We start from the raw sequence: 25,335 nt of genomic DNA, 5'->3' as shown, positions 1-25,335 counted from the left end.
TAGAAAAATGAATGAAGTTTTGTCTTCACTGAAGAGTTACAAGAGGAAAAATTGTTATTGTGCATGTGTCACTTCTTAGTTGTATATGGAGAGGTTGGTGGTACCTTAAATTCTTTGGCTATTTGGCCTGAAAATAAGAAAATGCTTATGGGTCTTTTTTTTTCCCTTTCCTTTTTTAAAAAAGGCAGAAAATTATATTCCTTTTTTCCTAACATCTTGTCTGGAAAGATGCAAAATTCATCTATTAGAATAGAATAGAATAAAATCTATTTCATAACATGATATTTACAAATGTGTTACCTGAATGAATACAAGTTCTGCGGGAAGAGTCAACTTTTGTTTTACGAAGGGAAATGCCACCTTGCAAAGTAACTGAAGCCCTTTGATGGAGCGGACGTGCAAGTGAATATAAAAGATCTGAATGGCATTCAGAGGTCTTTGACCTTCTTTACCAGAAGGAGGCCAAGCAGCTGTGCATGAAGGAGGGTCATGTCATGGACTAATATGTGGGTTAAAAGAGGGGAAGAATAAGGTAGGAATAAGTGGTCCCTTCTGACTGTCACCAGTGTAGTTGGACTGGTTGGTGTATTTAACATAAAAAAAGTACACTGGAGAAAGGGCTTGTTAATGAAGTGAGAAGGTTTGCTGATGATACTAATATGTTCATGGTAGTAAGGCTGAAGTGAACCATGAAGAACTTGAGTAGTGCCTTACATGGCTGTGTGACTGAATAGTAGAAAAGCAGGTAAAATCCAGCGCAGATAAATGGAAAGCAATCTACATGAGGAAAAATAACTGTGATTCCACTAAAAAATGATGGGCTTTGAGCCGTTACCATGAGTGAGTCAGGTTATGATAAATAGCAATGTAAAACAGGAACTCGCTACACTAATTGGAGAAGCAAATAAAATGCTAGGAAATATTAATAAATACATAGAGAATTAAACAGATGGCATCCTTGTTGCCAATGTGTAAGTTCACGGCTCACCAGTATCCTGTATAGCATAGGCGGTTCAGGTCCACTCAGCTCAGAAACAATACAGTAGGATGGGAAAAATTTGGAGAAAGCAGCAGTCGTAAGAGGTGTGGAAAGGCTTATGTGCAAAGAATGCTGGGGCTCTGTATCCTGCAAAGAAGAGACATTGGAGGATATTCTTGAGGTCTGCAGTATTGTGAGTCATGGCGAGAGGGTGTGCAGGTTCAGTTGTTCACTGCCTCTTCCTACACAAGTCCTGGGAGGCATCAAGTAAAGTAAGAGTATAAGCAAACAAAAGAGAGGTGGGTCTTCATAAAACACTGTGGCAAAGAATGCTACGTTTACTGAAAGTTCACATGGGTCCATTTTCTGACACTACATGGTAAAAAAAAAAAAATCATTTTTTTTCTGTAATTGTATGTATGATGTAATGGATAGGTGCACTGTGAAACATTAGTGTTTCCTATGGTCTTTTGTGATTCAGTGTAACCTTGTATTTCCCACAGTAGGTAACTATTACAAGCTTATAAGGAAAAGTGAGATAATAAGCTCATTTAGCTGAATTAAGTGGCCTCGCTATATGTATAAAATTCCTGGAATCCTTTTTTAGTGTGAGAGGAAGCCTTTTTTGATTGTTCTTATTTAGTCTCCCAGCTTCCTCAATTACTTAAGAGGATATAGTACCTTTACTTGGATTTTTACAAGCAGTCTTGGATTTAGTTTCTAGTAAACGTCTCCACCATCCCCTTTGTCACTAGAAAATTTGTTTGAGAACTTCAGTTGCGCACATAAGAGAAAATACTCTTTAAGTTACAGTGGTGTGGGTTTGTTGGCAGCTCTGGATTCTCACGAAGGCATCATGCCTCTTCAGGCATGCATGTTGTTGTTAAAGAAGGTGAAGTTGTGCTTTACCCCTCAAACAGGGCAGGTTCCTTCTCAGTGCATTGCCAGCATCTTCTGAAGTGGTCCTTTAACTGCTGTTACTGAAATACTGGGTCCCAGATTTGGTGCAAAAAACCAGTTGTTCGTGCAAGGAAAGCTAGGAAATCTCTGCCTCAGGATCCTTATCCTCATCTTAGCAACAGGGCATGGTTTTGTTGAATGTGTCTTTCCCAGTTTTGGAGCTCACACTGTATGTTGCTGAAACAGCAGTCTTCCATTGAAAGCAGAGGAATAGTGACAACACCGAAAGCTCTTAGCTGCAACTGCCCACACCTCCCCAGGTTGGGTGAGCTCAGTTCCCTTCTTCCCCAGGTCCCTCACCTCAGTAGCACTGTACGTTATTCATGTTCTAAATGCATACACTTGTATGTGTTTTGTGCCTGTTTTGTGTTTTACACCTTCCCCGCCCCCGCCCTCCATACCCAGTGCCTGCACCGTATTCTGAACCTTCACTCGAGGTGTTAATAGCCATCCTCGGCAGCCTCATCAGGGAACCAGAGCTGGCCTCTGTTGCTCAGGGTGTCACATCCTTGCTCCCTGTGCTGTATCTGGTCTGGGGATTTCTGTTTCCCGGACCAGCTGGAGATCTTGAGTGTGTGTGCATGAGCCTCCATTGCTCACTGAACCCTGATGAGAGATGTGGTGTTTTACCTGGAGACTCTGCCAGAGGTGATTCCTCTCAGCACTAGGAGACCTTCATTCATTTCAGTTCTGATGGGCATACTCTCTTTTCGGAAACTTCTCTCTCTCACTTATAGTAGTACTTGTCTGTGAAAAGCGCCAACGGCCTTCTTGGTTGTGCAGTGTCTGGTGTGATACTTGTGTGTGATGGACTTGTGTGCAATGTTTTGCTTCTGAAATGAGAGACGAATCTGGGGATGGTCTTGAGCAACGGTTGCAGAGAAGGCATAAATACCAAAGTTTAATGGGAGCCCAGGTTTCCTGATGGTAACTTGTTGTGCTAACAGCAGATTCATTTGTTTCCTAATTAATCAGAAGGAGTGTTCTTTTTATTTCAGCCATCTGGTGAAGAGCATGTTGTTTAGCTTCTTGCTACTGCACATTGGAGCTACACAGGAAAAAGGATGTTTCAACTTCTGTTTTTGGCTTGTTTTTCTAGGTTGAGTCAGTATACAGCACGTTAAAACATACAGTAATTGGTTGCAAAGTTCATCTCTCAAGGACTGTAGAAACATAACTTAAATTGTCTTTCCTGAAAAGACAAGATGCTATTGACAGTTTAATTGCTTGTTATTATTTGTTTTATTCCATGAAATCAGTTGGCAGGACAAAAGCAAAATTTCTTTACTGAACTGCAGGACTATTCTAGGATACTGAATTTGTTACCACTTTGGAGAGAACACTCAATGTCGCTTTTACATTTCTTCTTTGGATTAATGTCAAAAACATACTGCCTGTCACACAATTTGTCGTTGAGTGTGCCATTAGCTTGCTAACTCCTCACAAGGATCTTAAAACATTGCATTTTTTTCCTCCAGAAGTCCCTTTAGCACAGCCTTTCTTTGGAAGCTATATTGTTCTTGTGGAATATTTTCCAAGGAGCAGTCTGTCCCTATGCGATGTTTACTGTATTTTTGCCTTGCAGCCAGCAGATTTTAGTACAAACTTGCCTGGGGGTGGCCTTGTCCTATTTTCCTCTTAGATGGTTCTGGCATTTATAGAGCTTGGGAGATCGTGCTTCTGAATTTTCCAGTCTGAAGAGCTCGAGCCAAAACAGCAGGGGAGAAAGCAAACCTGTACGTTGTTTGGCTTACGGCAGCTGGGCCTGTTTTTCCTTTGACCTAAAGCAATGGCAGATTTTCTTGGGTTTTGTGTGGAGGAGGAGGGGGAGTGAAGAAGAGGAAAGCTACGTGGGGAAAACTGCTTTATCTGTGTGCTCAGAAAAAGCAAACCTTCCCCCCCCTTCCCCCAATCCCTCTTTTTGCACCCCTAAGCAAGATAACTCAATAAACTCCAAACTACTTCTACACTGCATGTAGAGACTGTCTTTGTTTGAGTTAGTTTACTAATACTGATTACTAATGAGAAAAGGGACTGCACGTTGTTTTAATAGTGCATTAACTTTTTGAGCAACAAACTTTTTTATGTTGTAGTACCGTAGCACTTGCAGAATGGACTTTATGTTAGAGGACTGGCTGGCTCCCTCACAGTTTTTAGTGACATTTGATAGCTTCCCACCAACCTGTATTTTCTTCCTTATGTCTTGGTCAGTGAAAGAAACTGTTGCCAATTAGGGCCTGGAGTCTCAGCTGGGGAATGAACTTTGATGAATGAATGTGGGAAAAATGAAATACCCCGCAGATGGGTGGCTTGGAGAACATAACAACTCTTCGAGTTTGGCCTTCTGCTCGGAGAGCCTTTGTTGTCTGTAAACACTGTCTCTGCAGTCATCTGCTCCAAATGAGGTTTCCTGTAGAAATGCATTTCACTGTTTTTTGCCTTCTATGTGTTGTAGTCTTATATTTATCAGCAGATGTTTGAGTTAAGTTTTGCATTTAGGTAACAGAAATATTTAGTTCTGCCACAGGGTGAATTTATCCCTAGAGGAATGCTTTTGCCTGTGATCGCTGGAATCCCAGGCTTAGGGATTCCAGGAGCACAGGAGAGTTTCCTAAAAAGTGTGTGAGAACAACAGTGAGTGTTGAGGCTTAGTACACGTTAGAAGTGGAACACAGATTACACTGCCTGTGTGTGCCGAGCATTTCCAAGGGACTCGTAGTGACCAAACCAAACTAAAAACCCATAATTTCTCTAAAGACTGTTAGGATTCCTGCTTGTAGGTCTACAATAGTGTGGGACAAACGGGTGACAGTTCCTGGACCTTCTCAGCTGAACATAAAGAGAAAAATGCATCTTTCTCCATGTTTTAAAGTTTTCTCCCTTTATATTCTTTACGTCATCATTTTTTGTTACAGATATGTGGGGATATTAATGATGACTGCTGTAGGAGAAACTATTGTTTCCACTGTAGTTCTGGCAGGAGATGATAATGCAGAAGCTACGTAGCTGCTCCTTCTGTGAGGAGGCTGTTTACCAGCTTCATAGCGCAAATGCTCATCTGGAATAAGAGTTTTCTTAATTGGCAAGTTTGATAGATTTCCCTCCCCTCCTCTTGTCCCCATTTGCAGCCTCTGAGTCAGTCAGTGATATACCCGAATCGTGTTTCATCCTAAAGGGAAGATTATTTGGATCTGTAAATGGACACAAGAAGCAAGGGGAACGTTAGTCAGAACAGACACTCGTTAGTCTGAAGGTTTCCTGTTGGGACAGGAAGGGTCAGCAGAGTTGGTGCTGTAGAACAAGTATCTCCACTGTCTCTTGGTGGAGTGGTGGGAATGCCTCAGGCTGTCAGAGTGGGCCAGGAAGGAGCTGAGCCTTTCAAAAAATGAGCTGGCTTCAGAATCGTTAGGTGTGTTATGTAGGCAAGTAGTCCAGTTTGCCTAGCGGTTCTGTATTTATTTTCCTCTTTCCATTGCACGAGACACTGTTGCAGTATGAGGCTTTCATCACTACATAGATTTGTTACCTGTCCCCTGACTGAAGTACCTTCACCTTTGCAAGTTTTGCTTTTTGTGCATGGAGAGACTGTTTAAATTAGGTACCTTAAAAAGAATAAATCTCTTCTGCAGTGATAATTTATCTCATTTTCCTTTAATAATCACCTTTTTTGAGTACTGGTCTTCTTCATCTAATATGGACTTTTTCTGCTTTTTGTTGCCCTTTGTTCTACAAATCCCAGTGGGCTATAGTGAATTCTTGTTTGACATCTTCTCTTTTTTCAATGGTTATCCAAACTCTGAAGGGAAGGCCTAGATAAAAGACCTCAGAATTCTGTGAATTTAGTACTGCTCCTCATCTCACTTCTGTTACTAAATGTAGTAATTCCTGCATCTGTCTTCTGGTATTTAGTATTGCTGCTGCTGCCCTTAGGAATAGATTTCCTTCAAATGTTAAACTCACTTGGGGAGGCTGTAATCACGATTTACTAATTTCTCTCTTCTTTTAATATTCTCAAGAATGCCTTCCTTAACATTAAGTAGCAGATCTGGTAGATTCTTTGCTGGTATTAATTGCTGTGTAACCAAGTGCCCTTGAAAGTCAGTTATGTAAATGAGCAGCCTTGAGCTGCCCATAAGAACGATGCTGGCTTGAGTTTTAATTTAATAATTGAGGAATTGGAACGTAACATGGTTCTTTAAATCTTAAATAGGATACAGCCATATTCTTTATTATACAAATTCTAATTGCATGAACGATGATATATCAGCAGTTTAACATTTAGTTTAGGTGGTCGCTTTGCATGCAGGTGAGCACTTTAGATACAGTTATTATTAGGAAAAAGCCTTGAATTCAGTTGCCTTAGGTTTTTTTAGCTGAGTATTTTGAAAGAAATTAATGATTTGTTGTGGTCTTAAAATACCAAGTAGAGCCTTCCTTGCAATATATTCTTTACATCTGTTTTTTTCTTTCTTAACTTAGTTATCATAAAAGTTGCAATTCTTCTGTAAACGTTCCTTGTATTTTTTCTGAAGATGCATCATACCTAAATCTCTTGGCTATTAAAAAGTACATGAGTTGTGGACAATGGAAGGGCTGGTACATCATCCAAATAATTGTTTTGTTTGTTTGAGTAAAGGTTATTTACCATTGCATACAATATATGGGAAAAGTCGGTGGATGCAAAGTTATTTGCAAATACAGGCTTGGCAAACCTCCTCTGGAATTCAAAAAGGGTTTTCCAGCTTGACTTAGTCATTTTTCCCAAATGTCTTGGCATAACTGATCACTCAGGAGTGACATATGGTAGAAACATGCTCTAAGGGACAAGTCTTCCGGATGGCGCACAGCACCACACAAGATAGACAGATGGTGGCTTATTCAACCTTGGAAAAAGTTTAATCCTACATATTGGCACGGCGGCCTGGGTACTGAGAGAGAGGCACACACATGCCTGTGAAATCTGAGGGAAAGCTTTTGTGAGTTTGCTTTATTACTGAAAGAACTAGAAAGATTGAGCTGATATTATACGGCATGAGTATCTGCAAAATTACATGTTCAACATGCTGTCCAGAAAAAGTGATCTTCCCTGGAAAAGTGGAAATCCCAGAGTTAGCAGAACACTGCAGAGAATCGTTTGCTGAACTTTCCACAGCTGCTTCTAGACTAAAACATGTTTATCTGACAAAGCTGTTAAGTACTTGCCTTAACTTAGCCACCAATAGCTGTTAACTGAAGTGTCTAAGAGAAAGGGTATTTTATGTTTTTCATGGTTTTACTTATGTTTCAGGGGTTGCTATTGGTTTTGTGAAGTGTGTTAGTAATTCATGGCATAGAAGCTGTAACCTTTCTCTTAGGTAAGTTCAGACAAAAAGTTACAAATTCCCTGATGCTAAATTTAAATTTATAGCAGTAAAGGCAAACTGTACGTTATAGTTTGTTTTTTTTAACAAGAAGCAGAAGAACATCAGGCCTTTCAGTTTAATATCTTTGTGTTTAAGACAGTGAAGAGAGAGACAGAATATCTGACGTAGAAAAATGAACCAGTGATGTGGCTTGTTGAGATACCTAGGGAGGAACAAAATCTGCTTTGATTTCTTTCTGGAAATCAAGTAGCAGTTGCTTGATTGATATTCTGGAGTCTGTGCTGTGTTCAGTAAGGATTTTGAAAACACTGAGGACATGAAGGATTGCCTATCCAACTTCTTCTCCCCCACTTTTTTTTTTCTTGTAGACCACACTCAATATTCACAACTAGAAGGAAAAGGAAGAATCTCCTGACTCTGGACTTCAAGGGTATTGTTATGTTGTATTGGGTGAGTTTAAACTAGGCAAGACATTTTTCTGAAACATTTCCAGAAAGGTAAATGTAATTCAAACAAACTAATCTTTTGCCAGTAGAGGAATACTTCGGTCAAATTAATTGCATGCCAGTAGCATTTCAGCCATACCATACCACAGCATCATGATCTTTTAGATACATATTTTATAGCAGTTATATATGTGTATGTGTTGATGTGAGTGTATAGATATATATCCATATACATAGCTATAGCTAAAACTTACTAGTGGTTTTTAGACGTTGGAAAGTTTTGATTTGTCAGCCCTGGTATTTTTTGTGGTAATACATTGGTTTCAAGGAATTGTCTTAGATGAAAGAGGTGGTGAAGGAAGAGGGAGAAAAGTGAGATGCCCAGAGTAACCAGCATACTGGTAATTACTTGCCTGGATGTGGAAGACCCAGTTAATGTTTCTGTTCTGCCTAATGAGAAAAATTACTTGAAAATGAGATCCAAGCTGCTGAACTATAAAGTCACATGGCTCATTCAGCATTGAGTGATGCATAGTTTTAAAATATGATGCAGTATGAGAGAGAGCGCTGCAAAGAGACAATTCAGTAACCTGTTGCTTAGGATATGCATTGAAGGAGTAAGAAATGTCAAATTCCTGCTTTCAGCTAAGATTGCCTTTGTGTAATATAAAGATATACTGACTTTTGGGCTGGTAAGAACATACACTCTTCCCGAGGATGTGAGTACCTTTTAGGTACTTATTTTCTTGTCACCCTTTCCTTTCTTTCCCTGTGCCCCATTGTGCAAAATGGTGACCATACCATAGACACACCTGAAGGCCTACAGTAATGGCTGCAGAACTGGTGCACTGTTTCCAATTTCTTGTTTTTTTCCCCATCTACTGTAATTATTATAGGATTATGTTCAGCTTTGGGGCCCCCAGCACAAGAAGGACATGGGCCTGTTGGAGCGAGCCCAGAGGAGGGACACAAAGATGATCAGAGGTCTGGAGCACCTCTCCTGTGAAGACAGGCTGAGGGAATTGGGGTTGTTCAGCCTGGAGAAGAGAAGGCTCTGGGGACACCTTATTGCAGCTTTCCAGTACATAAAGGGGGCCTACAAGAAAGCTGGAGAGGGACTTCTTACAAGGGCCTGTAGTGACAGGACAAGAGGTAACGGCTTTAAGCTGTAAGAAGACAGACTTAGATTAGATATTAGGAAGACATTCTTTACTGTGAGGGTGGCGAGGCACTGGGCCAGGTTTCCCAGAGGAGCCGTGGATGCCCCATCCCTGGAAGTGTTCAAGGCCAGGCTGGATGGGGCTTTGAGCAACCTGGTGTAGTGGGAGGTGTCCTTGCCCATGGCAGGGGGCCTTGGAACTAGATGATCTTTAAGGTCCCTTCCAACCCCAAACCATTCTAAGATTCTGTGATTAGTCAGTAAAAATGTCAATAATTCAATTTTGTGCCCAAGTGCACAGTCAGCAAAATATGACAGACATCAGTTTACTCTCCTCCTAGACCCTACAAGTGTATTTTACACACTGCCCACGAGGAATGAGTGTTTTGGTGGCCCAGCCAGCCAGCTATGACAGAGCCCAGCTTTTCTGTCACGGTGCATGCCTGTGGGCCTTCTAAACATCATTTTTATTTGTGAGAAGGGGAGTTACAATCTGATGATATTATTAACATTCTGCAGATCCACAATTGACACCTTTTTGACCCAGATCTGAGGTTCAGACTCAGAAATACTTCAGTCCCTTGAAATTTTAAGTAATGTTTCATAGAATTGCAGGTTTTATAATTCATAGGCTAAGCATGATCATACCATTGCTGAGTCGCTGAATGTTGGTGTGTGTGCATCAGCCATCTGCTGTCGTCCTGTATCTTCCTGGGCAGTGACAGTGGCGGTCATTAAACCATGATGGCTCTCTGCCAGATGGGAATGGTTTGAGGTAGTAACATGGCTGTGCCCCAAAAAAGCCACTTTTCTTCACTGGTAGTAATGACTTTTGGAGGACTGAAATGAAGAAAGAGGAGTTGTAATAGAGGAATGAAGATTCTGTGAAGACGGAGATGTGAAGGGTTTGGGTGTCTGAGGGGGAACAAAGGCTGGCTTTTGTAGCAGGGGTTTTTAATTAATTATGGAAGCAAATGAGGAATGGAGAAACTGTCTACACAGGAGAGAAGCAGCCTGAAGCCTGAAGGATGTGGAAGAGAAGCTGCATGTAGTAGGGATTTTTATTGAGGGCTCTCATCTGTAGATCACTGACATAAGCGTGGTAAGGAAACAGATACAAAATGCGTGTAGTCTCATTTTATTTTGTCTAGACTTGCGTACCTTGCCCACTTCCCAAGTGGAGAGTGATTTGGAACTCGTACAAAGCTTGTGCATGTTTTGCTTCAACCCCAAATGTCCTGGAAACCTAGCATACCCACAGGGTTGGATCGTTGTGTTAAACTTCCTATGAAATCTGGACATGATGTGGGTTGGTGCTAACGATGGGATCTTGTGCCATCTTGCTCTGCCAGGTCCTGCTTCTTTGGAGGTATGGTAATCAATACCAAAAAAATCTAACGCAGGAACTAAAGAAAAATATTTAACGAGGTTACTGATCCAAACCAAAGGAGACCAAACATGGTTAAGAAAGGACAGACATAACTGTGTGTGCAGTGGTGGGAATTTTACCATGCTAGTTCATGCAAATCGCTGCCAGGTTGTTGAGAGAGCCTCTGAAGTTAAGCTGTAACTTTAAAATATCAGGAGTAAGATGTCTTGCTGCATACCTCATGGAATACATTTTAGTCCTTAGTGAAGAGGTGATTCAAAATGTACTCTCAAACAGGAGGAAAGAACAATTTAAAGATCCTCATTTATTCAGTAATCCAGTGGTAAGAAAATGTGAAGTTGTAATTGTCTTCTGTACTTTCTCCCCCCCTTGTTGGGAGTGGTTTTTTAGGTATTAATTCCTAATCGGGTACTTAATTGCCCTTCTTTCTCGCCCTCCTCCCCTCAAAAAATCCCAGACCACAATGACTTAAAAACTATACCATGTGTAGGTTGTGATGTGCACTGGAGGTGACGTACCTCTCTTAAAATCTTAAATGAAGGTAAAGCTGAAAATGGCTGCAATCACTTTTATGCTATCGCCCCTTGTTCCCTCTCCCTCCCCCTTCCGCTTGTGCTCACTTGCTCACTCTTTAGTATAACACAGTTGAACAGCAGTGAAGTGTAAAATGTGCTTTTGCCAAGGTCAGTTCCTTGTGATTACTCGCCTGTGGCAACTTACGCCAGTTGCAACAGACTGAGTCTCAGCAGTCCACAAAGTCACACTGGTGCTTATGCAGAGGACACCCAGTGTAGGTTATAGTAACTGTAGTCTGGAATAGCTTGCAATGCTACTGAATTTTAGCAGCTTTATTTAACTCTTATGATCTAGCTTCCTCTTGCTTCAGTGGTATAGAAGTGGTTTAGAACACTTCTGTTCCATGAAGTGCGGGGCTGTCGTCTTCTCTGGATACCCTCAAGGAGGATTTTGTGTAGATGAAATTCTTACTTTTATAGGTTGTTTCTTTTCTTACAGTGGATTGCTCAAATTTCAGGAATTAATCATAAATGAAGAGAAGATAAAATAAACCGTCATGGGTACATGCATCTTCTAAAGATCATACCTATATTTTCTGTGGTTGGCTTGCTTTTGGGGAAAATCATATCAAATACTGCTCTGTTGACATTGACAGAAAAGAAATTGCATATCTACATAGTAAGAAGTATTATGAAAAAGTAGAAGTAGTTTTTTAAAGCAAGAACTTAAAAGATAGTGACACGTAGTCTCTGTACTACCTTTAAAAATGTTGTATAAACTCATAAGCATCAAGTATTTTTTTGTTCAGAAGCTAAAGATTTTGATTGTTGTGACTGGGCAACAAATATGAGATTCAAGAACATCTGTTTTAGGAGGTAGGATTCGTTGGACCTCATTTTGTTGTGGACAGCGGATTGCACAGTGGAAGTGGGAGGGATCTCCACCTCCGTTCTTGTTTCTCACATATGAGCAAACATGTCCCTTTATGAAAAGACATTGTATTTAGAACAGAATAACACAGGAAGTCCGTGCTTTATTTGTGCTATCATCAACAATATACCTGATTTTATTTTCATTCTGAAAATACTTTTGTAAGAAGGATTTAGCTCTTGAGCTCTTGATAGTGACTTTGAGGTTACCTGTCCATCACTACGGACTAGTAGAGAGGCAATAAGCTGTCTAGATGATCGGCTGAAGGACTAGAGCTAAACTTCAGTGATCTTTGAAATTCAGTTAAGTGCAAAATTTCTTTACTTAACATTGATTATGCGTTTGATTCATTTTGAAACTATGTGTTGCTGTATTGAACACTGCTCTTGTGTTTGGTTTGGAATGATTCCTGAGCAACAGTAAAATAATGGGTCAGCAATTGAGTCTTGATCCTGTAAACACGCTTGCACAAAACGCACAAGAATATTCCCATTTTGCTCAGTGGAACTCCCCACAAAACAGGGTGGGGATTCAGAAGTCAAGTCATTTGAAGCACTTCATGAAGAGTTCATCCCGTATTTTCTATTTTATCTTGCTTCCAGGCTTACAAGAAGTATTTTTATTGAGGAATGTGTTACTTGTTGCTTTTTTTGCCTATATGGAAGACAATGAAATTTGGTTTTCTTTGCAAGTATGTTTTGGACTGACGTTTACTTGTTTTGGTTTTCATAGCCTGTATGATTCTATTGCTGTTCCAGCCCCTATTCCTTTGCTTTTGATAATATTTGTATTGGCCTGGTTCTTATGGAAGATTATGCTATGAGAGCTGTGTTCAGACTTCGTGAGGATTGATCTGTCTACTCATCTTAGTCGAAAATTCATGGTGGCAATTTTTTGTGTGTCTGTGCTGTGGTATATAGGCCTGTAGCACTTACAGCAGTGCATGTTACAGAGACAGTGGAAATGAATGTTACCTAGGAAATAACAATGTAGGAAAGAATAACTGTGTTTGTAGAAGCTGTTTTCAGTGAGCTGAGAAATGAACAGATGTGTGTTCTTGGGTGCGCTAATATAGAAGAGTTGCATTGTCCATGCTCACCAGAATTTGTCCTATTAATTTCCTTTAATCTTGAGGAACTTGAGGAAAGAAAAGAACTATTCAGACATCGAAGCTGGTTTTGGAACATTCCTAATGACGTTCTTGCAGTGGGCTGCTGCGTTCAGCATAAGCAAACAGTTGATAGCTGAGATCAAAGAATTCTGCACAAAACCCTGAACTAATTCAAATCTCTGTGCAGAGCTCCTAAACAATTTTTAAAAATTCATTAGAACTTCACTATTTTTCAAGTTCTTATCTCCTGGATTCTGGGTGATAGCAGAAATGCTTCTTTGCACACAATAAAGGTAGATACTGTGGTTTTTTCTGGACAAGTAAGAATCCAGAGCCCTTGAAGTCTTGCAAGTTTTGCAGCCTAATTTTTTTAACTCACGGGTGGAGATACGAAAACTCTTAAGGGATTTAACCATACACTTCCTAGTAGTTTTAAAGGGAGCTCTCCAAGCCAGTGTCCTGGTCAGCTTTGAAATGTTTGCTGTACTAATTCAGACATGCTGGAAATAAGCATTTTAATGTAGGGATAGAACCTTACTTTTGCAGTGCACCTGCAGTTTGTGAGTACCGCAAGAGGTGTCCCTTTCTGAAGACAACCGCTGCACTCTTTTAGTAGAAGTAGTGTGCCTCGTGTTTCATGTACTCACTGCTGTATCAGGTTTATTAGCAACAGACTGGAGAAATCAGCAGTAAATTTGTGTTGTGTGACAAAACATCTCTCTTCTCTCTTTTTGTTTTTGGGTTTTTTTAACCCTTAAATATGTATCTTGCTTTTTCGAGCAACAGTAGTAATACCTCTTCATAAGCATTCAGTTCACATTCAGACATAGCAGAATACCTGAGGACTAGCAGCCAGGTAAACAGAAGTCAATAAATTTAGACAGAGAAAACATTCTCAAGTTCCCTATAAAAAATGTTTATTCTGAATAAAGGCTTGTTTTAATCCGAGGGAGCAGTAATTCTAACAGCTATCAAACATACATCCTTGGAAGACAAAGGGGAAACCAGCTGATAAATCATGATTTTTTGTGTTTCCCCTTTTAATGGCAATATTAGCTTTAAGCTTCTAACAGGTTTTAGTAAATGGTAATTTTAAATTTCAGTTACCATAAGACAGCATCATCCAGGTAGTTTCCTTCTTATCGATGGGCAAAATTCAGATCAGAAGGCAGATTACAAGGCAGGGTTTCGTACAGTTTGTTATTTATGGCTTTGACACCTGAATCACTGCACGGACCAGGACAGTCTATAACATGACTTCAGCTTCCCCATGGGAAATACAGGCTAATAATTCCTGCCTCACGGATGCATAGGAAGATTAACTTCATGGAACGAGTGAAGTATTTATTAATAATGATCGTTATTGCTATGTCACTTACTTGTTCATATCAGTGACATTGGTAATACATTACTCCTGAGGGGAATGTAAATGAGCTCATAAAACAAAAGACACTAATTCAAGTAATTTTCATCACCCTTCACCAAAGCACGTGTATTCAGTAGTGTCCATGTTAGTGCTTACTGTTTTGATGATTTTAAAATATTAGGAAATGCCACTAAATACAAAGGGAGAACCCAAGGTCATGCTCGCTTGTTCTATCTTCAGATCGCACCTACTGGAGTGTTTTTCATAATCTTTCTTTAAAGGCCTGTTAACTGAGAATGTAGGTGAAGCAGCATACATTTTAAATCCAGTTAGATTTTAGAAGTTTAATCTTGCTGTGTGTTTTCTGCAGTACATACTTGCAGTACAAGTATGATGTATGATTAAATTGTGAAGTGTCCACAGGAGCATGGCTCTTTAATTTTTTTTTTAATTTCTCACATTTTTCATAATTGAGGTGGAAGAGAAGTAAAATACTTCGAAATCCATTTGCAGAGTCAGAGCTGTCAGTTGACCTGTGACAGGAGATGTGGGAAAAGCATTACATTTCTTTCAGTGGTCGGCTTGAAGGATGTGACTGAACTGCAGGGTCATACAGGGTTTTGAAGGAGGGTTTTTTTAGATGCTTTTACTATTTTATTAGCTGCTTAATGAAGAAACCCCCTGGATCTTTACTTTTTGTTTCTTTGTGGGTTTAGACTTCTGTAGTTTTTCTACTGTAAGTATTAAAAATAATCTTGTGATTAGTGTCCTTTGGGCTTAAACTGGAATTGCTTCACAGAGCCTCTGGTTTTTGGGTGTGGGTTGGAAAGAAAGAAATGAAATAAATACAAAGGGCAGAGGAGGGTGAATGAGCTTGAAAACCCAATCGCTACGAAAATTAAGGCACAGAGGTAATTTTTGACATGGTGCGGTTTTCTGAAAGGAGCAGTGGTGATCTTTCTTGCACCTGTTGGTTCCTCTGCCATCATTTCATTGGACTGAGATTCCTTTTCTTAGTGTTGTAGTCTAATTTACTTAAACATTACATTTGAAAAAAAAGAAGAAAATTCAGCATCTTTATTAAATCTCAGCTGCATTTATAAATTTGTGTTACCTACGCTGCTGGCAGTGGCTGAGTTGCGCCTTAGCGAGTCTGTAGTGGTTTCAGTCAGTGAGGTCTCGCTCCCTTTGCCCCCGCGGTGAACACCAGAGCTTGTGCCCTGCTGCCCTGCAGAAGACAGCTTAGGAATGTGGTCTGACGTGCTCGCTGTCCTCCTCAAGATTTCACTGCCTGTAGGAGCTGCTGAAGGTTACTGTCCATGGCCTTAAACCTTTGTTACGAACATACCTAACAGAAGTATTCAGAACTGAAAGGACGTAGTTAATTTAATATTTTTGTAATGAAAGTGAGAATTTAAGTGTCTATTTTACGTTATTGATGGAGCTTTTTTCTTTCTCAAGAACTGAACCTGAAGGGGTGATGTGTGAATCATACTTTGTGTCCCACTTACAGATTAACTTGACTCATCAGTGATTTTTCTTCCGGCATGATTTCGAGGAAATGACAGGGTTTTTTTCATGTGTAGTTTTTAATTATTACTGACTGCGGAATAAAGATAGAGGTGAAGGCAGTCCAGCTAAACACCTGATTTTATTTAGGTCTGTGCTTCTAGAGAGTCACATCATACAATAAAGTATTGTGTGTTTGCATAAGAGAGACAGTAGAATGTGGATTTCTGATTCTTCAATGTTAATATCGAACAAAGATAGTAACAAGTGAATTCTAAGAGCTCACTATTATGCTTATAATTCCTTTGCCTTAATAGTTTCCAGATACATAAAAGAAAAAAGTGTCATGTCTGGAAAACGCTTCCTGCAAATAAAGCCTAAAATGCAAGAGCTTTTGATTTCTAAATTTTCTTTAAGCCACTCACTATCTAATGATAATATAAATTTGTAAACAAATTACACTGGTCATGTAACTTCTGCCATACTTAAAAATCCTTACTTTATTGGGTAACATAATTTTTATTGTTACATTTATCTTTCAATATAACCAGATGCACAACGTTTTTCAGTGCTAATTTTGTGGAAACTTGAAAAGCAAAGCCCAACTTCAGTAGTGCTTTCTAAGTTGACGAATTTATAGTCATCTAAATTTAACACATGAAAGCACTATAAGAATAGTTTCTCTTACTAAAAGCAACCATATAGCTTTTTCTGTATTATTTTATGTACCTATTTTATTCCTATGTCCAAGATCTAAGTACTCCTAATGTCTTTTGTAGAAACTAGAAAAGCTTTTGATTAGGCTTCTCAAAATCTACATTTGTTTATATTGGCATGCATTTGTTAGCCTCAGCAACTGAAGTCTTACATAGAAATGATAAATAGTGGAATCTGTTCGGTATTATATAATCTCTCCTTCTCACTCTTATGTTCATTGTCAGCACTTGACTCAAGGGATTTGTTTCATGCAGTGTAATGCTTCTTTCTCAATTATCTGTAAGGGAACAGAAATGGATGTGGCAATTGCACAGTGATGGAGCTATAGAAGACATGTATGTATTTTTCTGCTGTATATGAAGACTCAAAATCTGTATCTTCACTCCATGACTGATTAGTAGATACTTTATCTTCTAACTGAAGTGAAATCCTGAACTGAAGCATCTTTAAAAGCCAGTTTACATAACTGATGATGTAAAACTTTTTTGAGCAACTGGATAAGGGAGAAATGTGACAGATGTGTAGGATATCCACATCCACAAATGATGGAAAAATGAATATATCGTAGGTAAGATGCACAGATTCTCTCTGCAGGTATTTGAGAATCCAGACTCTTCTACTGCATCATGTTGGCACATGGTCATTCATCTATGGCGAATGAGATCTACTTGATTCTCATGTGGCTAAAGCAAGCTTTTTAAGTTACTGGCACCAGTTTGAGCCAAATATTTCTTTCGCATTATTCAACAAATGGGAAAACCTTCCTACCAAGGAAGGAGCAGAACTGAATGGTAAATGTGACAGTAATATTTATTATAGAGCTTTTCACCAAAGAGTAATCTTCTCTGATATGAAGAGCTCTTAATTTCAGGTACCTTTTTTCTTCTTTCAAACTGACCAAGCGAGCATCCTTAATTCAAAAAGTAAAGAAAAAGTCACTCTCAAATTCCCTATTTCTGTGCTCTGCTGGAGGCATCCAGTTTTGTTGATAATGATCTAATCTGTTGCATAATCGGAGAATACTGAGCCTGCTGCCACAGCCTGCTTCTTTCTTGGCACTGGTGGAAGGCTTCAAAGAGAGACTGTATGTGTGAGGCGACTGCTCTACCAGAAAGACCAAGGGGATCAAAGCATGTGTTTAGAAATGGAAAACAACAAAAAGAGAAGCAGTTACCACACAGTTGTGATCCTGAAACCAGTCACACAAAAATTAACTATTTTGAAGTTAAGGATAATTATTTCAAATTCTATAGAGCAGAAAAAGATTAGGGATTTTTAAGGAAAATTCATCAAGATTTTCTTTTGTCAGTACTTGGTATGGGGAAGACTTACTTTTCAAAAAACTGATGTGTTGACAATTGTATGCAGTTTAATTGTTTTTGCATGATTTTATGCTGCATCGCATTGCTTTCTTGGCTCCTCTCATGTTTTCAATTACTAAATTTTAAAATTAAATCAGTTGAAAAATTACTTGAAAGCAAGAAAAAACATTGCAGGAAAGTTTTATGTTGTAATAATTCTTTGAAGGTTGGGCAGTTGTTTCAAGGTTGCATTTAATGAGCTTGGGAAAAATGTAGTGGTTTGTGGTGTGTGTGATTTTTGTTTTTTTAACTTTCATAATAAATGGAAAGAACTTCTCTTCATATTATCTTCCAACATTTTAGTTGAAAATGCCTGATTGTTCAGGAGATACCTAATTTATGAGTATCTAATTTATCTTTCAGTGAGTTTCATGAATTGAAGATTAATTATTATTCCTTGTACTTCAAGTGTGGTTTAAATTATGTTGCAACATTGGCTTAGACTGGTCCTTTTTCAGTGTCAAATACTCATTTTTTTTCACTTACAATTCTGAATTTTTTCCTTTAATGCCATAGGAAAATCTTAATAGTTACCTGTGTTGATTTAGTAAGCTGTCATAGTGGAAACATAGGAATTTCAGCTGTATGTTGTTAGGGAAACTTGCTATAATATACAAAATATTAACGAAAAGAAAACATGCAGCTTTCAGTGTCAGCTTTATGGCAGTCTCCTTGTCCATAGTCCATTGGTCCCTGTAATTTACTGTGATAGTACTTTATGGGTTTTGTGATGGGGAAAATGATAATAACATGCTTTTTCGTACTCACTGACTCCCCATACATTGGAGGCAAACTAAAGTTGGTGACACACTAAACTTACTCTCTCCCTACTGTCCTTGTTATTGTGTAGTCTTCTGTATGACGTGCCAGCGTTAATTGTGGCGACTGTGCCTTTATTCCTGTGGTGCTTTGCTGATGGGCATGTATACAGTGTTTCTCATATGCTGTGAATCCTAAGAAAAACTGCAAAGCACAGTTTGATTACTCTTGATAGAGGTGCGCTGGTGTTGCACACTAGTAAAGTGTATGGCGCTCAGCCCACATGTAAAATCTTTGAATTATTTTTTTAACTAGAATTTTGGATTCCACTGTTAGAAACACTTCACCGCCTTGTTTTCCTCTCTCGTTTAAGAGACAGATTTGTTACTATGTATATTTGCAAAATTATATGTTCTAATGATATCTTGTCCTGATGGTTACAGGAAGAGGCCATAGTTCCTTCGACTGTTTCGCTCTTGGCAGTGGTGTCTGTTCCTTCAGTGGTACTGCCTCATGGAGTGAGAAGGAAGGGATGCTTTGTCAGACCAGACCCTTTTGAGACCTCAGCTGCAAAACTCTAGCTGCATTTTAAAGAACAAGAGCAATCTGTGTCTTTGCAAAGATGTATTAGCCATATTCAGAAATTATTCTGAGGGTCACAGAAGATATTTTCCTTATCGAAAACTACCCCAGACCCTTTTGCGGAAACATTGGTCTTTGAAACTTATTTTATGTCTGTCTTTTTAACAAGGGCCAAACAAGATGTTTTTCTTTGTCCTCCTTCATGAAATAGCTGGGTTGTTCTGAGTGAAATTAAAATACTTTAAAAATTAAGTCTTAAGGCAGAGACTCAGCATGAAAAATTTCAGATCAGTTTTTAAAGCTTGGTAGAGTTTTAAGGGATGGACAGTGCTCTGATCCCTAATTGTAATGCTGAGGGTCAGCTGTATTGATCTTAACCTCGTGTTGAAGAAGCACTAACACCAATTTACTAGTTGCCATAATATTATTTGGTACATGTTAAATAGCTGTTTAATCTTTTTTTTATTTTTCTGTCTGTCATTCCCATGCTAGTAAAATAGATCAGTGGCAGTGAGGTTGTCTGTGCTTAGTGGAGCCTCCTCTTGTCCTCATTTTGGGTCATTGAAATCTCTGCTTTTAAGAGGCTTTTGTACTCTGTTTTTATGTTGAGGATATTTTTGACAGGGAGTCAATGCCTAGATTGCTGTTCCAGTTACTATGGAGAAGCTTTCCCAGAGGAACACTTATGCTCTATTTTCTGAAGATGGTCAAGCACCAGATTTGCCCAACTTCCTCTTAACTTGCAGTTCTGAAGTTCATTTTGTACCAGTTGTCTTTAGATTGAAAATTCCTTTGGCTCTCACACATCTTTTGGATCTGCAGCATCCTAATGGAAAAAGGACAAGATGAGGATCAGAGCGGAAGAGGAATATATCCTGAAAGCCTGCGTATCACAAGAGAAATTAATGTAGTTGTAGTCTGACTGTGGGCTTTTGTTGAGAGCGAGCTATGGCATGACTGTCTTGGAAGTGAGTTTATTGGAGATTCCTGGTATAGACTGATGTATGTCTGCTAGGTCCTCTGCTTGTGGGTATGGTTTCCTTCCACAGGATGCTAGATTGTGGTGCTCCGCTTTATGTCGTGGAGCAGATAAGAGTCCTTTAAATAAGTTTGTTTCCATTGGAAACACTTCTTGGGTCTGGGCTGAATGACAATACCACATGTGCTTTGATTCTTACGTATTTGTGGGGGTTTTTCTTTTTGTCCGATGTATTGAATGCCATTTGAAGAGACAGCTACATTAAGGTGTAGTTTAAAGTGGCAGAAAACCATATGAAGCTGAGGGCTTGATCCAGAAATAGATTATGAAAGGTTCTGAAAGCATTTTATTTTCGTCTGCTTTGTCAGCATCTTTGCTGATTGAATGCTTATTCTTAAGCCCAGTGTTCTCAGACTGGTTAGGCTGTGTGATTTTTTTTTTTATTATTATTATTTTATTATTTTCCCCAAGCTCTCACCTCCCCCAGTGATAGGAAGGCAATACTGCAGCTTTTGAAGGGCCCGAAGGTTTGATAGCATTGTGCCGCGATGCAGGCTTTCATCCTGACCCTCTGCAGTCCACTGTGATGTGAAGGGTTGAAGCCTTTTCCTTTTTCTTCTCATTCTTTTATTTTTTTAAAATCTCCTGTTAAATACCTGAGAGGGAGCAGACTTTTGGGAAAAGAAGTTTTCTACATAGTAAGAGAAGTTGGAGAAGAGGAGATTCAGAAAGGGAGCAGTTTTCTAGTCTATGCCTGGAGGATTATTCAGGAAAGACTTCAGAACACGGGGCTAAGCCTCAGCATCCTTTTACATTCCTAACCGAACTAAAGACAAATCAAACTCTCATCAATTATTTGTAAATGCAGAGGTATTTTAAGGGCCTTTTAGCTGGCTGGCGTCAGAGCCTGAAGACATAGGAAATGCTTTCTGATACCATTTTTTTCAAGGCATGAGACAGAATGAGGAAGGAGTAGACTTCTACAGAGAGTCTTAAGGCTTCAGAAGTTAGAGGAACAACATGTTACTGCATACCCTGTGAGGAAACAGGCATGAAAACTGACTTGCCCCACTGCAAGCAATTTTCAAAGGCTGAGATTAGAACCAAGGTGTTTTTTTCTGTCTCATCTTCATCCTAGCTGTAAAATCATACAAGTTTTTCTTCCAGAATTTCAATACTGAAATCCTTAAGTTAAATAGACTTTCTTAAACTGCAGAGGAATTGGTTCCTGAGCAGCTGACAGAAGCACTGAGGAGTGTGGGGTTTGCTTCCTCTTCCTCTTTCTTGCAACTGTGTCTCACTGAGTTTTGCAAGCCAAAGCTTGGGAACTCTTCCAGAGGATAAAGGCTGACGCTTCTTAATTGTGAGTTGACAAAGACACTGTCAAAATGACAGTTGTTGTGTATAAAAGATTAGTGATAGATGGGAAAGATTTTGTCATTGAGTCTTGCCCAAATTGTGAACATTTTCAGTTGTGTGACATTTTCTAGTTTAATTAGTGTAAATCTTAAAAGCACAGGCCGTCATGATTACAGAAGGCAAATGTTTTTCAACTGTATTACAGAGATTATCCCCTAAATTTGGTATGAGGTCTGACATTCGCTGCAGGATTGCAAAACCAAAATTTGCCCTTAATGAAGGATCATCTTGAAAAACAGAACTCACATCTAAGTTTCTAATGCCAGCCATGCTTCTGGTGTTTTTCTGCTAAGTCAGCTCCTATTTTTTTGTATAAAAGTCTTGGAAGCGTCAACACTTCCATTAATGTTTATAAAGAAAGCAGCAATTTGAATATGCATGGCTGAAAAAACATTTCCTGCAGTTGGCCCAGCAAATTTCAGGCTCTCTTTAATATTTGATCCTCAGAAAATACATGCAAAAACTGAATTACTGCTTCGTATCCACACATCAGTTTGTTCTTGGAGGAAAGAAAAGCAGTAGGGGCAAAACACTGAAGGTTCATAATGGCATGAAGTTTAAGTACCTCACTGTGTGTTCATTTAATAACTTCTGATAAAGTTTGTGTTCTTTTTGTTCTGTCTTTGGAAATGTAGTTTACTTGCTTATAAAGCAGTGACTATGTAATAACTGCAGGTAGACTGTGATCATTTGAGTTGTTCCTGTCCCCTCCTCTCCGTTCTTTATTGTAGGCGTGTGTCAGTACTGCAGCCAGATTGTTTTTCCTACATAATGGAAGTTTGTTTTCTTTTTGAAATTCTGGATATGATGCTGGGTTGGTTGTTTGGTTGGTTTTTTTTTGTTTGTTTGCTTGTTTGTTTGTGGGTTTGTTTGTTTGTTTATTTTAATAAGCATGTAAATATGTCTAAATTTACTGTTACTATATCAATTGACATAACTTTGAGATCAAACTTTAAAAAAATATATAGATAAGCACAATTTCTATGTAGGTTATCATTGCTTCTTAAAGGTTGTCTTAATAGTTTGTCAAAATTACAGAGACTATCCTGATGAAAAAAGTTTTTAGGACTTTATAGCTGATTTAGAATTATGTGCATATATTTGTATGATGTTCATGGAATCAGAAGAAAAGGACTTGTAGGCTGTTTTAGAAGAAACTGTTGCTTTTTAGTACTGGTTTTGGATTTATTATGCAGATGACCTTGTATATACTTTATTTTACTTTCCTGCAGTATTAAGAAAATACATTTTTAGGTTGCATTTTAATTTAGTTGCTCTGTTCTGTACTTACAAAAGAGTTAGCTGTGGGAATGTGTTTTGTAGGGGCTTTTTTATGACTTTGCATTGTGTAGTTGAATAAATAATTTGCATATGAAATGTGAAAAAGTCAGCACCGCTTAATCGCCTTCACTCTAGCAAGCTGGTCTACCTTTATGCCTAAGCTAATTCAGAAGAACATGTGTTTACACACACTTGAGGAAATCCAATATCCAAAGCGTAACGGGAAAACGGTGTCTTTACATTAAGTGGTCGGGCATCTTTAAACCTGTTCCACAGTGGGTCAGCAGTTTTGTAAAGTGGTGAGATTTTTGAGGTCTAGAAGGCCAGTCTTACAAAGACTTCAATTTAAAGAAAAAGATTTTTAAATACGAAAGAAGAGGAAATCTTCCCTGTTTACCTTTCATCCAGACCTCCTCCCACAGCTCCACAACCATACAGCTGATACAGGGACTAGACCTGCCCAGGGGCATCCGTGTAGTCTGAATGTTAGGCATGATGGTATCTTCTCTAGGGATTTCAAGACATCTCCCAGATGCAGGTGGGTCCATGTGTCAACATGACTAGATCCTCAATACCTACACCTGAACAACAACTTTGTTGTGGCATTTGTGGTATTTTGACAGCACAAATTTTTAATTTTTAATTATGGCAGATGTATATTAGAGACAACCAAAACTTTCTGGTTTTCCCATACAAGCTGGCACACAGATAACAGAACTCCTGTTTTGGACTTCAGTATAAAATAGAAATTCTGTAGCCATCAGCCATTTCTAGATGTAGGTCTGCACTTGGTGTGCTGTTAGTAATTTATTATTGCCTCATGAACTGATTATTTCTTTTTCCTGTTTTAGGTTTTATTTTGTTGGGTTATGTGGCGCTGTCAAGACCTTGCAAGGTTGATTTCCTTTCTAGGGAAAGTTCACAAGACCTGGTATTTTGATTGCAGGTTTTATAAAACAATGCTCTTCTGTAGTGAAGTGCAGCTTGACTGACTACAGCTTAATGATAGAACAGTTTGCCTTGAAATGGGTTTGGTTTAGAGCAGAAAGGATTGGTGTGGCCTTCTAAGGGAAAGGCGATTAGGGAGCAGGGAGTATTTTTCCTGCTTTATTAGGAGACCTTACGCTTTCCTTATTTATTCTTGGTTTTAGCTTTCTGTCTTTGTCTCTGTTACTGAAGATATGTTTCACTTCCTTAGCTGGGCTTCAAAGAGGTGGTTTTATGTTACATTCAGTTCAGTGGATATTCATTAGCATTCATCGTTAGTTGGAAGAAATTGGAGTTTTGCAGAATTTTAAAATTCCATTTGCATTTTTTTCTGAACTTGGAAGTTTTTAGCAGTTTTAAGATTGGGCAACTCATCAGTTGAATGCATTTGTGTTAACAATGTATGTCTTCCATAGCTTATATGTGCTGATGTGGATCACGTTGTCCTCACTAACAAACAATGGGCTTCACTGCAGTAGGAAATACTAAAAAAATGCCAAGAGTTTTCATTGGAAGGACCACAAAACCTTCAAGGCTTAACAAATGTGTAAGGCACAGATCAGTGAAGGGGGGAATGTTTTTATCCATGTGCACACTGATGGGTCTTAATTTGTATCTGGAGCATCCAGTTATGGCTGTTGTCTAAAGTTATTTGATTAGGTACACCATAAATGTCTAGTATAGCAGAATCCAAAGAATCCCAAAGGATTGAATATGGCAGTTGCTGTGTTTTTATGATAATATTACCCTTTGCCCCCTTGTTTATCACCTATGAAATTGATTACATTTTCAATGATTCTAAATTATTATTGCAGGCTTAGACTCTAGATGCAAATTAAACTTTTGATTAATCCGTCATTGATTTCATGTGATGTATGAATTTCAGTCAAAGTATATGAAAGTAATATTTAAAAATGCCATTTCAGTAATGTAGCAGTGACTACATGGGATATTTTGCTGCTCTTCTGGTGATTGAAGAAGCATGGTTTTCATCCCTTGGTAGGCAATAAACCACCTGAGATGTATTCTGCCTGGAGAGCATTATAGCTTAAATAAGGAATAACTGTGGAACTGTAATTAAATACAAATTACAGTACTGGAGCACACTCAACAAATTATCAGTTGATAGAGGTTTCATCATTCTGAGGAGGCTCTTTTAGATATAGGTAGGTAAATTTTAATGCTCTTGCTTTAATTCTGCACTCCTGTTATAAAAATGTATTCTGTTGCCAGCTTTCTGGTTTTTATCTGTGCTTTTAACTTGTTTGCTTTTCCAAACAATTTCTCTCTCTCTCTCTCTTTTTTTTTTTTTTTCCTTTAACCCAAAACTTGAAACACTTGCACATGTGGTTTACTGTTTTCTTAAATCAAGCCTTGGACATCAGGGCATGACTCTTGTTTTATTAAACTGCAACTGCTGGGAAGTTCTTAAGGGCTCACTGAGCTCACAGTCACTTGTGAAGTGTTCCAGGTTATAACAGCAGCTTTTGCCATGCACTGACAGTGTTTTACATTAACAGT

At 38.8% G+C, this 25,335-nt stretch overlaps 1 protein-coding gene across 1 annotated transcript in view; it reads left to right on the top strand.

Moving 5' to 3' along the window:
- Window positions 1–7,653: 7,653 nt before the first annotated feature.
- Window positions 7,654–25,335, top strand: part of LDLRAD4 (low density lipoprotein receptor class A domain containing 4) — a 242,234-nt gene continuing 224,552 nt past the window's right edge. The window contains exon 1 of the mRNA XM_040585653.1: window positions 7,654–7,752. The gene's annotated coding sequence lies outside the window, so the exon portion shown is untranslated. The remainder of the gene's footprint in view (window positions 7,753–25,335) is intronic.

The sequence above is a fragment of the Falco naumanni genome, chromosome 3 (genome assembly GCF_017639655.2).
Source record: "Falco naumanni isolate bFalNau1 chromosome 3, bFalNau1.pat, whole genome shotgun sequence".
Taxonomy (NCBI): Eukaryota; Metazoa; Chordata; class Aves; order Falconiformes; family Falconidae; genus Falco; species Falco naumanni.
The sequence above is the reverse complement of the archived record's forward strand: the minus strand, read 5'-3'. Positions and strand labels throughout refer to the sequence as shown.